The sequence below is a fragment of the Mustela nigripes genome, chromosome 15 (genome assembly GCF_022355385.1).
Source record: "Mustela nigripes isolate SB6536 chromosome 15, MUSNIG.SB6536, whole genome shotgun sequence".
NCBI classification, from domain to species: domain Eukaryota; kingdom Metazoa; phylum Chordata; class Mammalia; order Carnivora; family Mustelidae; genus Mustela; species Mustela nigripes.
Window position 1 is genome coordinate 39,555,383 of NC_081571.1, and position 13,609 is coordinate 39,568,991.

A 13,609-nucleotide genomic window follows, 5' to 3' on the forward strand; every position below is an offset into this window, starting at 1 on the left:
TAAGGTAGATTTCTTTTTAAAAGACCAAACTTTATTTGGAATTCTACAAAACAAAGGTTAATAAAGCAACTAACAATACAAACCTCTGTTGTGGGTATTAAAAATTTTAGTTACAAATTTCCTGTTTGACAGAAGCACAGTATAAAATTTGAATTGTTACATTCTGAAAATACTAAAAGGTAGCTTATTTTGCCCTCTAATTGTATGATGGATGATATCACCAAACTCTTTCCCCCACCTTTACTAGATGACAGATTTAGCTATGAAAACAGTTATGTTGGAGAATTTATATTATATAATCTTATATGAAGTTTTGACTGTGAATCGTCTATCTCTTCTTTCTCCATATATTATATATCATATGAAAAGGTTCACACAATGAGTCAATATGCTCTCACAATATGATGTATTCCTTAATATGATATATTTTAGTTATCATCGTAAATACTGTAAAGATAAATAAGTATGTTAAATGTATATCTATTTTTCTAAGCATAGGATATAATAAATGTTTTCTAAAATAATATGTTTTTAAAATACGACTCCAGAGGCACCTTGGTGGCTCAGTCATTTTTAACCATCCAACTCTTGGTTTTGGCTCAGGTTGTGAGATTCAGCCATATGTTGGGCTCTGCGTTGGGTCTGGAGCCTGCTTAAGATCCTCTCTTTCCCTCTGCCCCTTCCTCCAGCACCCCCTGCCCCCCAAAAATAAAATATGATGCCAAAAAGCTAGGGAAATACACTTTTAAATTCAGTTTTCTCTTTCAGATATATTTTTAATTAAATGAAAGCCTGGAGATAAAATGCTTTGATAACAAATTCAGTGTCCAGATTTCATGAAAATGGAAGCCTATTGCTAGATTATAAAGAAAAGGCAGTGTATTTTGAAAAAAAATTTTTTTCAATGTAGATGTGATTTGTAAGCAGACACATGTAACAGTAATATTTTCTTGGTTATAAAGCATAATGTGGTGGTTTTTCATTGCTGTTTAATAAGTTACCATGAAGCCAGTGACTTAAAACAATGCAAATTATTTCATAGTTTCTATGGGTCAGGAGTTTAAGCAAACTTAGTTGAGGCCTTTGCTTAAGATTTCAGTTGGGGCTATGACATTAGCCGAGGCTTAAGGTCCTCCTATACACTCACTGGTTGTTAGCAAAATTTAGTTCCTTATAGATTAAGATCACAGTTCCTGTTTTCTTGCTTAATGTTGCCTGTGGAGGCTCTCAGCTCTGGGAAGTTGTCGGGTTCTTGCCACCTGACCCCCTCCATAAGCAGTTCACAACAGGTTTCTTTGCTTCTATAAAGCCAGCAAGAGACTCTGTACTGCTTCTTCAAATCTCTTGACTTCCTGATATTTTTATCACAACTCCCTTTATACTCTCCCAATCAGAACTTATGTGATTTTCGCTTTCCTTCTGTTTCTGTACATTTGCTTTTGATTCCTGAGTGTCTCCAAAATCATAATGAGGTTGAGACTGAAAATGGTAATTTTATGGTGACCTGTGTATCTATTAGACTTCAGTTCTCACTGAACATATTTTATATCAACAAAATGAAATAATATTAGCATTCCATTTGCAAAAAGGTATCAAAGTTAAGATACATGACATAAGTACTACACTAAAAAACAAGCATCAGTGTTAGATTTGCTTCTAAGGACACAAATTTATGAATGCATATAGTAATACAGGTGAGTGTTTTAATAGATGTGTTTTCTTTATGTCATTGTTATTAATATGACAGAATCTGCTAGCATGTGAGAAAAATATAGACATTATAAAATATATATAATATTCCAGATCCTTGGTTTTTACAGAGAATATAATGTGACCTTCATAAATTCCTAAATTCAAGAAATTATGTATTTTAATATTTATACAGTACAGCCTCTAAATTTGATCCCAAATCACATGTTCTGCAGTCATCCTAACACCAGAAATTACCCCCTCCAACTTATATTAGTTTTTGTTTTTGTTTTGGTTTTGGTTTTTAAGAGAGAGAGAACACAAGCATGGGAGAAGGGCAGAGGAAAAGGGAGAATCTCAAGCAGGCTTTACGCCCAGTGCAGAGCCCAATGCAAGGATTGATCTCACGACTCTGAGATCATGACTTGAGCCAAAATTAAGGATCAGATGCTTAACCGACTTAACCTGGGAGGGACGCCTCCCAGGTGTCCCTTCGTTTTCTGTCATATTTGGTGACCACTATTCTCAGAGAAGCACAATTTTCATTCATTCCTAGAAGCACTGTGAGGGCAAGCCAGCTAAAAAAGATGGGAGATGGGCAGAACGCTTCTTGGAGGAGGTGGCATCTTAGACAAATCCACAGAGCAATGCTGGATTAAGGACAGTCCAAGTAGAGGGAGCTCTGCATGTCCAGGCTTGGAGACAGCAGTATAGCAGTTTCCCATCTTGGGACCGTGTAGGGGAGAAGGGGATAGAGGGCCAGAGATAGAAATGGTAAGCTGGGTACAGATACAGAGGATTTTGCCCTAAAGAGTTTTTATTTCATCTAGATGGCAGTGCAAAACTGTGAAAGGGTTTTTGGCATGAGAGCAATGAAGTTTGTTTGGTGCCTTCATGAAAACAATTTTTTTTTCTCTGTCTGCAAGGCAGATTGGGATTGGGACTGAAGCAAGACTGCATTCTATGGGTTACGAGGAATTCTTCATTCTATAAATGTATTTTATGTAGTATTTATTTATACCAGGTCTATAGCCAGTGGTGGGGATACAGGATGTAATAAAACAGCTTTTTCTAAACATTCGGGGAAATAGAGGGATCTTGTAACTCTTGCCCCAAAGAAGCTAATTGTCTAGTTTGTGAGACAGAAAAAAAACACAAATTAAAGGGGCATAGAAATACTTAAAAGGATTTATCATTTACTTAGTGTAAACAACACTGAACAAAATGTAAAGGCTTAGTAGAAGCAGTTAGGAATACAACAATCAGACATGATCTATATTTCTCCAGGCATACCTTGGAGATATTGCAGATTCAGTTCCAGACCACCACACTAAACCTTTTAGTGCAATAAAGTGAATATCACAAAAAAGTGGGTCAAATAAATTTTTTGGTTTTTCAGTGCATACAAAAGTTATGTTTGTACTATACTGTAGACTATTAAATGTGCAATTGCCTTATGTCTAAAAAACAGTAACATACTTTGATTAAAAATACTTTATTGCTAAAAAATGCTGTTATCTGAGCTTTCAGAAGGTCATAATCACTGATCACAGATCACCATAACAAATATAATAATAATGAATAAATAAAATACTGTGAGAATTACCAAAATGAGAGACAGAGACATGAAGTGAGCCAATGCAGTTGGAGAAATGGTGCTAGTAGACTATCTGGATGGAGAGTTGCCACACACCTTCAATTTGTTAAAAAAAAAACAGAAAGAAAGAAAAAAAAGTAGTATCTATGAAGTGCAATAAAATGAGGTATTCCTGTAATCTTTAATAATATTTAATCTTTTACTTCAAAGTTTTATTGTGAAAATAAGACCAATCAGTTATTTTGAATGGCTGGGTTATACTTTAATCAGACAGACTTGAAAATACTTTTTGGTTTAATATTTCATTGTTTTAAATGTTTGACCAAAAGCTGATTCTGTCAGTAGCGGCTCTTCCTACCCAAAACTTTTTCTTTGATGATGTTGACTCATAAGAGATTGATTATAACACACATGACCATAAACAGCTGGACGATAAATTGGTATGTATCACTTATACACTGAAGGTTATTGTGCCCATAGATGTTTCTTACATTGTCATGGCTCTGCCTTCATTTAATCAATCCTGTTACAGTGAAGGTGGCAGGAGAAATGTGAATGCTCGCTTGTGGTTGCCAACCTCACTGTTACTCTTTCTCTTGTTAACCCACTCAATGCTACTGCAGTTTTCTTAGGGAAACTGGGGTTCATAGTAATTGGATTGAATTGTTGAAATGCACTGAATTGTTTTTCTGCTCATTTTATGATTTTATGTGTTTTCTAAATTGGAAACAAAGCCTAAAATAACTTTTTACTTTCATAAAATTGAATCTCCACTTTGGTGTTCTCTCAGAATTTGGTCATTGTTCTATATTATCTTGAGTTCTAAAATTGAATCTTTATTGATGGGAGAAATTGTTGGCCATTTTTCTCAGGAAAATTTAGTAGGTTTTTCAGGATAAAGTCTGCTCTGTGCTGAAAATAAGAGTTGAATGCTTCATGAACAACTAATGAAAGAAGTGAGGATATTATAATTTTAATGTTCATAATGTTGGTGTCATTATGTGGGTCTGTTACAGTCCCAGATTGATTATAAATAATCATGACTGAGTGATACATGTATTGGGGGTTTTTACATTTTTGTTTCTAATTTAGTTGAATTATCAAATCTTTCTTGCTACTTTTTTTTTTTTTTAAGATTTTGTTTATTTGAGAGAGAGAGAGAGAGGTCACAAGTAGGCAGAGAGGCAGGCAGAGAGAGAGGAGGAAGCAGACTCCCTGCTGAGCAGAGAGCCCAATATGGGGCTCGATCCCAGGACCCTGAGATCATGACCTGAGCTGAAGGCAGAGGCTCAACCCACTGGGCTACCCAGGCTCCCAAATCTTTCTTGCTTCTATGTTTTGTATAATAGAACTGTGTCAGGATTTTGTTCTAATTTTAATACCCTAAAAATAATCTTTTAGCTGAGTAAATGTAGGCCTAGATGGACTTATTATCATAGCAGGTTCTGTGTAATGTGTCAGGCTTCTTGAGGGAAAAAATGCATCCTTTAAGAATATACTTCTGACAAATTTAAGGCAGGTTAGTAACACATTTACCTTCATATTATATCATATAATCCTCTCTAAAAGGGTGCCATCATTTCTTTATTCTAATTTTTAAAAGTTCTGTCAGAGATTACTGATCATCACATGTACTTAGACATTTTCTTATAACATTTAAATTGGAATCAAACATAATTCTAACTCTAGTTGACATTTTTATCAGTATTCTAAAAAAAATGAGATTGGATTACATTATTCTATGAGAGTAATCACTAATTAAAGTGTTTCTATGTGATATGTAATGACTTGATGTCAACTTGGGAAGATTTAATTGATCAGCTTGTGATAGGGTTATGTTCCAGAAGACTCTTGTATATAGATTTTTCTTTTTGGATTTGGTTTTACAGACTAGATATTATAATTGGTGGCTAGATAATGAAGCCAACTTTCAAAAATCAATTTTTGTTCCATATATAACTATCACTTAAAACGATGCCCACTGAGAATGTTTTTATTTTTTTTAAAGATTTTATTTACTTATTTGACAGACAGAGATCACAAGCAGGCAGAGAGGTAGGCAGAGAGAGAGGAGGAAGCAGGCTCCCCGGTGAGCAGAGAGCCCGATGTGGGGCTCAATCCCAGAACCCTGGGATCATGACCCCCACCGAAGGCAGAGGCTTTAACCCACTCAGCCAACCAGGCGCCCCTATGTATTTTAAATTTCAACTTGAGATAGAAAGAGTAGGTTTGATTCTTTCTATTATTATGGAAGATAGTTAGATTGGCCAGAGATGGGGTTAGGAATGCCTTGAGATAGTGACTATACTCTTTTAGCTTTCTACATCTAACTAAGAACAGGATAATCTTAATTTGTTCTGAATGGGCAACAAGAGGCATTGTGAGAATAGTGGACATAGTAACTCTCTTACATCTGTATTTATCTACCATTCCCTTTTTTGTGTAATTTATTCCTAAATTTTATGTTGTCAGTTTTATATATGTTTCTTCATATTTTGCATCAAAATTTTAGAAAGCAGAATAAAGAATATAACCTAGTTATATGCAGAGTAAACACTTAAAAAAATGAAGAGAATTCAAATAAAGACATTTTTATGAGAAGGATAAGATTTAAATTAAATAAATATAGGAACTAAGAACTCAACCGACATTTATTAATGTTGGACGTAGTCATAGGTGATCAAGCTTCCTCTTTCCAGGATCCAGTCTTATCTCCCACTTTCCCTCTTTTGATTCCTGGTTCATAGAGTTCTGTAATTCCTCAAGAAGTACGATTATCTGATTCTGCCTTTTTGGCTTATTGGTGGTAATTGAGAAGAGCACCTCTTACCTAGTTGTATCTCTGTGCCTTGTACTTCCAAAGTTGGTGACTTGTGTCTTTCTTATAGGGTAGGAAGGCAGTAAGAAATAACCAGCACCTTCTTTTCATATCACATTCTTTTAAAGCATCTGTGTCCTTAGTTAGGCAGTCTCAGTTTCAAGACAATAGGCTACAGTTTAAAAGCACAGTAAAGAGTTCCAATTTCCTGTTAGGGGATGAGGAGATTTTCACTATCCTGCACTCTTTTTTGCTAAAACGTTTTACATTTGAGATTCTGTCACTTATACCATCCTATTTTCTGGCACCAACTTCTAAATTAGTTTGCTTTAAGATATAAGCCACAGAAATGCAAGTAAGCAAAAAAAAAAAAAAAAAGAATTTTTTTGCTCAATAACTGGGAAATCTTTCTATCTCTGCATTCTGCTATTTTGTTGTTGTTGTTGTTGTTGTTGACAGAGTGTCTCCACATGGTAGAAATGATTGACTCAGGTATCTCCAGGTGTAGCATAAGGCCAATATATAATGGCATAAATGGAGGTAATAAGACTCAACTTTGCAAATAAATGGAGGGGGGCAAAGATAAATACCTTTAATCATATAATTATTGGTTACCCAAGCTCAACTGAGTCCTACTAGGGGTTTTGGCATTCATGTATATGGAGTGGCTAGGATAGAAGCGCAAAGAGACTTGGAGAATGAAAACACTAGGTTATTGGTGTGTCAAATCTCCTTTTATAATATGAGATAAAAGGTAATTAAAAAATACATATGTCAGAAACAAGGAAATGGTCCTCATACCTGGGAAGTCAAACAGGAAAAGGCCTTCTTAGTCAGGAAAGGCCTGTTGGTCAGGAAAGCACAGGACATCTTAATTGATTAATTGATTTAATTGATTGCATCAGTATTGTATGTAAAGAGGAAGGAGTAGTTCCCACAGCTACCTTCCCCTTCAAAGCACGATTCTGTTATCAAAAGAAGGAGAGACTTGGACAGGATTCTGGTGCAGATAAATACGACTGATTCTTTTACTAACTTCACTCACAAATCTTTTTTTTTTTTAAGATTTAAGACTGAACTACCCAGGTGCCCCAACTCAAAACCTCTGTATTTACCAGTTGTATGTCTTTGAGCAAGTTACATAACCTCTTAAACCTTAATATCTTTATTGCGAAATGGGGAAATAGTAGCAGCACCTAAGTTGTAAGGTTGTTGAAAAGATCAATTAGTTAATGCACATAAAGTGCTAAGCATAGTGCTTGGCACATAAGGCTCCATATAAAGGCCGTTCTACCATGACCACCACATTCATCATCATTGTCATGATTAGCAGTAGCAGCAACAGCCTCCTCCACTCATCATCCCCTTATCTCCACCGCTACTGTCCTACTCCAGGCCTTCATCAGTGCTCCACTGAATCTTTGCAGATCTTTATCATCCTATTCTCCATATCATGGTCAGTCATCTTTTAAAAATTTGAGGGCACTTGGTTGGCTTGGTTGGTTAAACATCTGAATTCAGCTCAGGTCATGATTCCTGAGTCCTGGGATCAAGTCCTACATTGGACTACCTGCTTAGCGGGGAGTCTGCTTCTCCCTCTACCCTTTCCCCTGTTCGTGATCTCACTCTCTCTCAAATAAATAAATAAAATCTTTAAAAAACAAAACAGAAACATGAATTTGATCCTACTACCCCCTTGCCTAAAATGCTCCATTATCTCTTTCCAGTGGCAGAAAAATATTCAGATTCCACTACATACACTGTTTTTGTGGTGTTCCATCACTCTATTTCCTGTGATTTTTGTGAGAAGTAGCATTTACTTAATTAACATTACTACATAATTTCAAATTCTGCATAATGTTGAGATATAAATAATATATTTAGATGTTATATCTAGCAGATATAATATTGGTGGTTTGATGGGTAAATGACATGACATTGCAGGCTTTTGATAGTTGTTAGGTACCTTTTTTGTTTTTGTTTTATTTTAATCAAGTTTCAAATCAGCTTAAATAGGTTGACTTAAAGATTTATAGCTCAAATTTTGAAAACTGAAGAAGATGGGGCTGTAGGAGGGAAATGTGATATAGTGGTAATGGCTTAATTGGAAAGGTGGGAAACTAAGTCAAAGAGAATATGTATATTTTAGACCAGATGTTCTTGTGAAGGGTTTCCTCAAGAAAAGATCACCCAAATACAGATCTTCCTTGACTTAAGATAGGGTTACAACCTAATATATCCGTTGTAAGTTGAAAATACCATAAGTCAAAATGCATTTAATACACCTTAGCCTAGCTTAACTTAAATGTCCTCAGAACACTTATATTAGCTTAGAGTTGAGCAAAATTATCTAATACAAAGCTTATTCTTCAACAGAGTGTTGAATATCTTACATAATCTATGGAATACTGAAATAAAAAATATGCTACAGTGCTGCACATGTAATGTCCCAACTATGAATGTAAATTTGGTAGTGATTTGAATTTAATAATTAAATGTAAAATACTATATATGAATTTAGGGATAACCTTAGTGAAAAATTTTAAAGGAAATACAGAGAAAAATTGGTTTAAATTGGCTTACCACAAATTTGAAATGCACTTTTTAAAAGCATATCTTAGAAGGGTATTTTAAGAATAGAAAACCAAAAATTGAGGTTAATAAATGTCTTGATCAGGTACTGCAGAAGTGTGTTGTGTCCTGTTGTATAGATGTTAATTGATAAATTTAGGAACAAACTAAATTAAAAATATAAGTAACAAAGAAAAGGAAAATGGCCCATGATCTCATCACCATATTCTGTTTTTGTTTCTGTTTGAGCTCATTCTTACATACAGATGCTTTTTGTCCTAACAATAAAATATAACCATATTTCTATGTAATTATTTATTCCTGCCAGCATAATTTTTAATGGCTCCATAGTAATTGATTATTATTCCATTGATGTTGTTAGTAATTTAAAAGTTTCTAAACTCTGCTATAACAATAACCTTCCAAAATAATACTTTAGTTAAATTATTTATATAGTGATAGTTGTTTTTTCAGGCAAATGTATAGAAATCAAGTTATTTGGCATACATAGTTTTAAGATTTGTTAACCATGCTATCTGTTGTGATATATAACTGATTTTCTTTGGTACTTAGATCTATAGAAGATAGATATAGGTTTTATCAGGATGCTGGGACACACTAGCCTCTTTTTCATTTTTCCCATTCTTCTGTTTTCCTCCTCCTCCTCAATTAATGGTCCATTCATTTAAGCATTTATTGACCATAAAAATAGAATAAGTAGCCATTACTGAGCATCTTCTATATGCTAGGAACTGTTCTGGTGCTTTGCATACTGTTAATTCATTTAATCATCTACAAATGCAAAATGTATGTTGTTATTTCCATTTGACATATAAGTAATGGGCTTGAGGGGATAAAGCATATTACCCATAAGAATTCAAGAAGTGGAACGTGGCCCCTTGTCTGTCTGATTCCTAACTCAGAACTCTTTCTATGGTGCTCCGTTTTGAAGCACCTATTGGTTTAAGGGGGGAAAGAGCAATCAAGAGTATAATTTTAAGATACATTAATTATTAAAAATCAAGGAGAGACATCAAGCATGCAGTTGAATTTAGAGATCAAGTAGGGATGGAGGAGCCAGTAAAGGAAGCTGAGAAGGCAGTTGCCAAAGAAGTAGGAGTATGGGAGAAACTGAGAATAAGGATGGAAAGTGTCCATTGAGTTTACTGAACATCAGCAGTGTACAGGTAAATGTTTAACAGCAGGCTCTGGGAGAAGAGGTGGGGGCAGGGGAATGCCCTTGTTTTTTCGCTTTTCCTGATTTCTATGGTGTAAATATTTTCACTGCTGCCAATTTCAGACTATCAACAGTTTAACAACCGGCTTCCAGATTTTTCTGAAAATTTAATGTCAGTTGTAGTACAATGTTTAAGTTGGTTCTAGCATACCACTGATTGTAGAAAACCTTGACAAAAATACTGCCAGTGAAGTGGTGGAGTTAGAAGACAAGCTGAAGGATATCCAGTAGATAAATGTTATAGGGACAATTTTAATGATTATTGAAGAGACTGGTTAGAAAGAGCATATTTAAGTTATATGCTAAGTTATATGCTTGGGATGATGAGTAATTTTTCTTGCTGTCTATCCCATTATATTTTTAAATGGTTGTGTTTTATTTTTATGATATGTGGAAAACATAATCACTTAATAACTACTTCTGTTTATATGAACCTGCAAGGCATGAGACATAATCCTTGGTCTTATATTTTATAATCTAAGTCAGAATTCATACAGAATAAATTTGTAGAGGAAGTCATTTTTTATTGAGGAAACAAGTATATAAATTTTGAGCTGACAGACAAAGTTTTAGAGCCAAAGAGTTTTATGATCATTACAGAATATACACAACATCTAAAGATATTTTATACAAAAAGTCCTGATTTGTATTGTTGAAAATTTTTAGGTAAAAAAATTTATGTATAAAGTGGCTGAAATATAGACATAGAAATATTAGAAAGTGTTATGCTTCATTTATAATGTGAATTCATATACCAGTTAGTTGAGACCAGCTTTTTGTAACAAATACATTTAATGATTTATTTCTGTTTTGTTTTGCTTCTTGGAGGATTACTCTGCAGTAGTTTCAGCTATTCAACTTGAATCATTTTAGACATCAGTAGGTAACCTGTTGTACCACGGTGCTGTGGCTTTTTAAAAACAGTGTTGTAACCAAAAGTGGACATTCCTTTGCTTTTTCTTTATAAAAATCCTCTTTACTATCTTTTTTTTTTTGTCCCTGAAAATAAAGTAGCTTTAAATTTCACTAGCATATTTGACTTCAAGTTGTAAGAGTTCTTATTTTTGTTTTGCTGTAGTTTTCTGTAAAATTTGCAAGAAATGTGTTACAAAGATAATGTGGAATCTAAAATTATCATACTCATGATCTTGGGAAATTTTAATCAGCTTGGAAGAAAAGATCACACAAGTTAAGTTTAGTTTCTTATGTTTGAACTTGAACTTACAAGTTTAGCATCTCTTGTATAAATGCCCAGTTTATCAGGAAGGGAATGTTACTTGACTTACACAAGTGCACTAGTGCACACTTGAACTAAAGGCATTAACGGCAGTGAGTACTATAGGATGAGAGTAAGAATGCAGTGTTACGTTTGATTAAAAATTCTTGCATTTATGGGGGACCTGGGTGGCTCAGTGGGTTAAGCCTCTGCCTTCGGCTCAGGTCATGATCTCAGGGTCCTGGGATTGAGCCCCACATTGGGCTCTCTGCTCCATAGGGATCCTCCTTCCCCGCCTCTCTCTGCTTGCCTCCCAGCCTACTTGTGATCTCTTTGTCAAATAAATAAAATCTTAAAAAAAAAAAATCTTGTGTTTATTATATGAGGATATGCTAGGAAGATGAAATAATCCAATTTCTGAGGAGTTTTATAAGAAACACAGAAATGTGACTGACAGAACTTATTTAGCTATCAAAGTTGGTTGAAAGGAAAGGAATAAGGAACGGTCCTTTATAGTTTAGGGTTTAATGCATTAGGATTAAGAGCTCTGATGACTCAGGTAAAATGGCACAGCTCCAGGGAACACGTTAGGCTCCACAAAGCAGTGTCACCATACCCCATTACCTCATCTTCTCTAATGCTCCTTCATTAGAAGAGACAATCATTATACCCATAGAGGAGTGACCCAGAAAATGTTTTTTCTTCTTGAAATTGTTCAAAAATACAGGTTACAGGAGATTACGCTACCATGGTGATATGAACATACAGTACTAATTACCAAAAACAGCCCTTTATTTTTAAAAATGATTTCTCTTTACATGAGCTATGTATATTCAATCTGGGAAAGAGTGAATGATCATTTATTCATTCCACAATATTAACTTGAGGCTTACCATGTGGCAGATACTATGTTAGAAGGGATATATTGGTAAAAGAACACAGTTCAGAGATATTAAAGTCTAGCACAGGAGATAGATTCTGGCTATTCTCTTCTGTGCTGTTGTGTACATTGCTGTGCACAGAGCGAGGGTGCGTGGCTCAGTCTCTGTGGGGTTGGAGGAGAAGGACCTCCCAGGAAAAGTGAAATCCAAGCTGAGAACCAAAGAGAGGCTAGAGGGAAGACTCCTGGGACATGCTCAGGCACTGTGCAGGCATGGGTGCATGTGTGATCATAATCCACTGAAAACACTCAGAACATGACTTTTCTCATTTTCCAGGAAGTGAAACTCTGATTTAGGATATCTCTGAGTTACAAATGGAGAAAAGGCCAAATTGTGGCTAGAAATGCCCTCTGGCTAGGATGTAACAAAATTTTTAATGTGTTCAGAGGTAGAAGGGAAATTAAATTAATCCACTGACATATTTATATATGAAACTTGTGATGTAGCCATATTCCTACAGTTTGTTTATAAAGAAGGAAAATCAGCCTTCTTTATAAACATATGTATTCTCATTTAATGAATTGATTTATTTATATTTTTATGGTAGTCCTAACCTGTGTTCCATGAGGAAATACTGAAAATGACTCATGATTACTAATGATTTAATGCTGCTATCACAATGGTATCTTTGTTGCAGGGAAGTTAATACTGCAGTCTGGAACCTGACTGCTTGGTTAATCCCAGCTCTACCCGAGTTAGTTGTATGGCCTTGGTCAAGTTTCTACAACTTCTTTATTTGTAAAATGGGAATGTTATTATAGTTGTACCCTGAGCTAAGTTCATTTGGTCTTTTAACTATATGAGGAATTTTATGTACTCCCCAAACAAAACTTTTTTGTGTTTGTTTTCTTTTGCGTTTGTAAGAACTGGCTTGGACTTTGCATGCCTTTTGAGTATGACTGGAGAAGGGACATCTTTGCAGGTGTATCACGGGTGTGTGTTGTGTGTTTTCTCAGTGTTCTCATATTTATTCATTTATAGCAGCAATGATTTTATGCTTCACACCCCCCTCTTTTTTCGTTGACTTTTCTTTCTGTTTTTAAAGGGGATTTGAGATACTAAAGGATTAATTCTGTGAACACTGAGTATTATAAATAGGTTTATTTGTGAGATTAGCCTTAAGCTTAATGTGTATCACAATTATGAAAGAATATTATGAGAATAAAAAAACTATATCTTTGAATAATGAAAGAAAAATGCCATGTCAGAGTACCAGTGTTCATTTTTGTGTCCTTTTATTCTGGGATTTGCTGGGGGTTTTGTTTTTTGTTTATTTTTTAGATTTTATTTCTTTATTTGACAGAGAGATAGGGAGAACCAGAGAGTCTAAGTGGAGGGAATGGTAGAGGGAGAAGAAGCATAGAGCCCGGCGATGGGGCTTGATCCTAGGACCTGGGATCACTACCCGAGCCAAAAACAGACACTCAAGCAACTGAGCCACCCAGGAGTTCCTGGGATTTGCTGTTTTTATATAGCATAATGGACATCAATTTTGGTATGTGTATATATATATATATATATATATATATATATATATATA

General features: G+C 34.9%; 1 protein-coding gene across 4 annotated transcripts in view; it reads left to right on the plus strand.

The window, feature by feature from the left end:
* TDRD3 (tudor domain containing 3) overlaps positions 1 to 13,609 on the plus strand; it is a 163,377-nt gene that overhangs the window by 102,102 nt on the left and 47,666 nt on the right. The window lies entirely within an intron of this gene.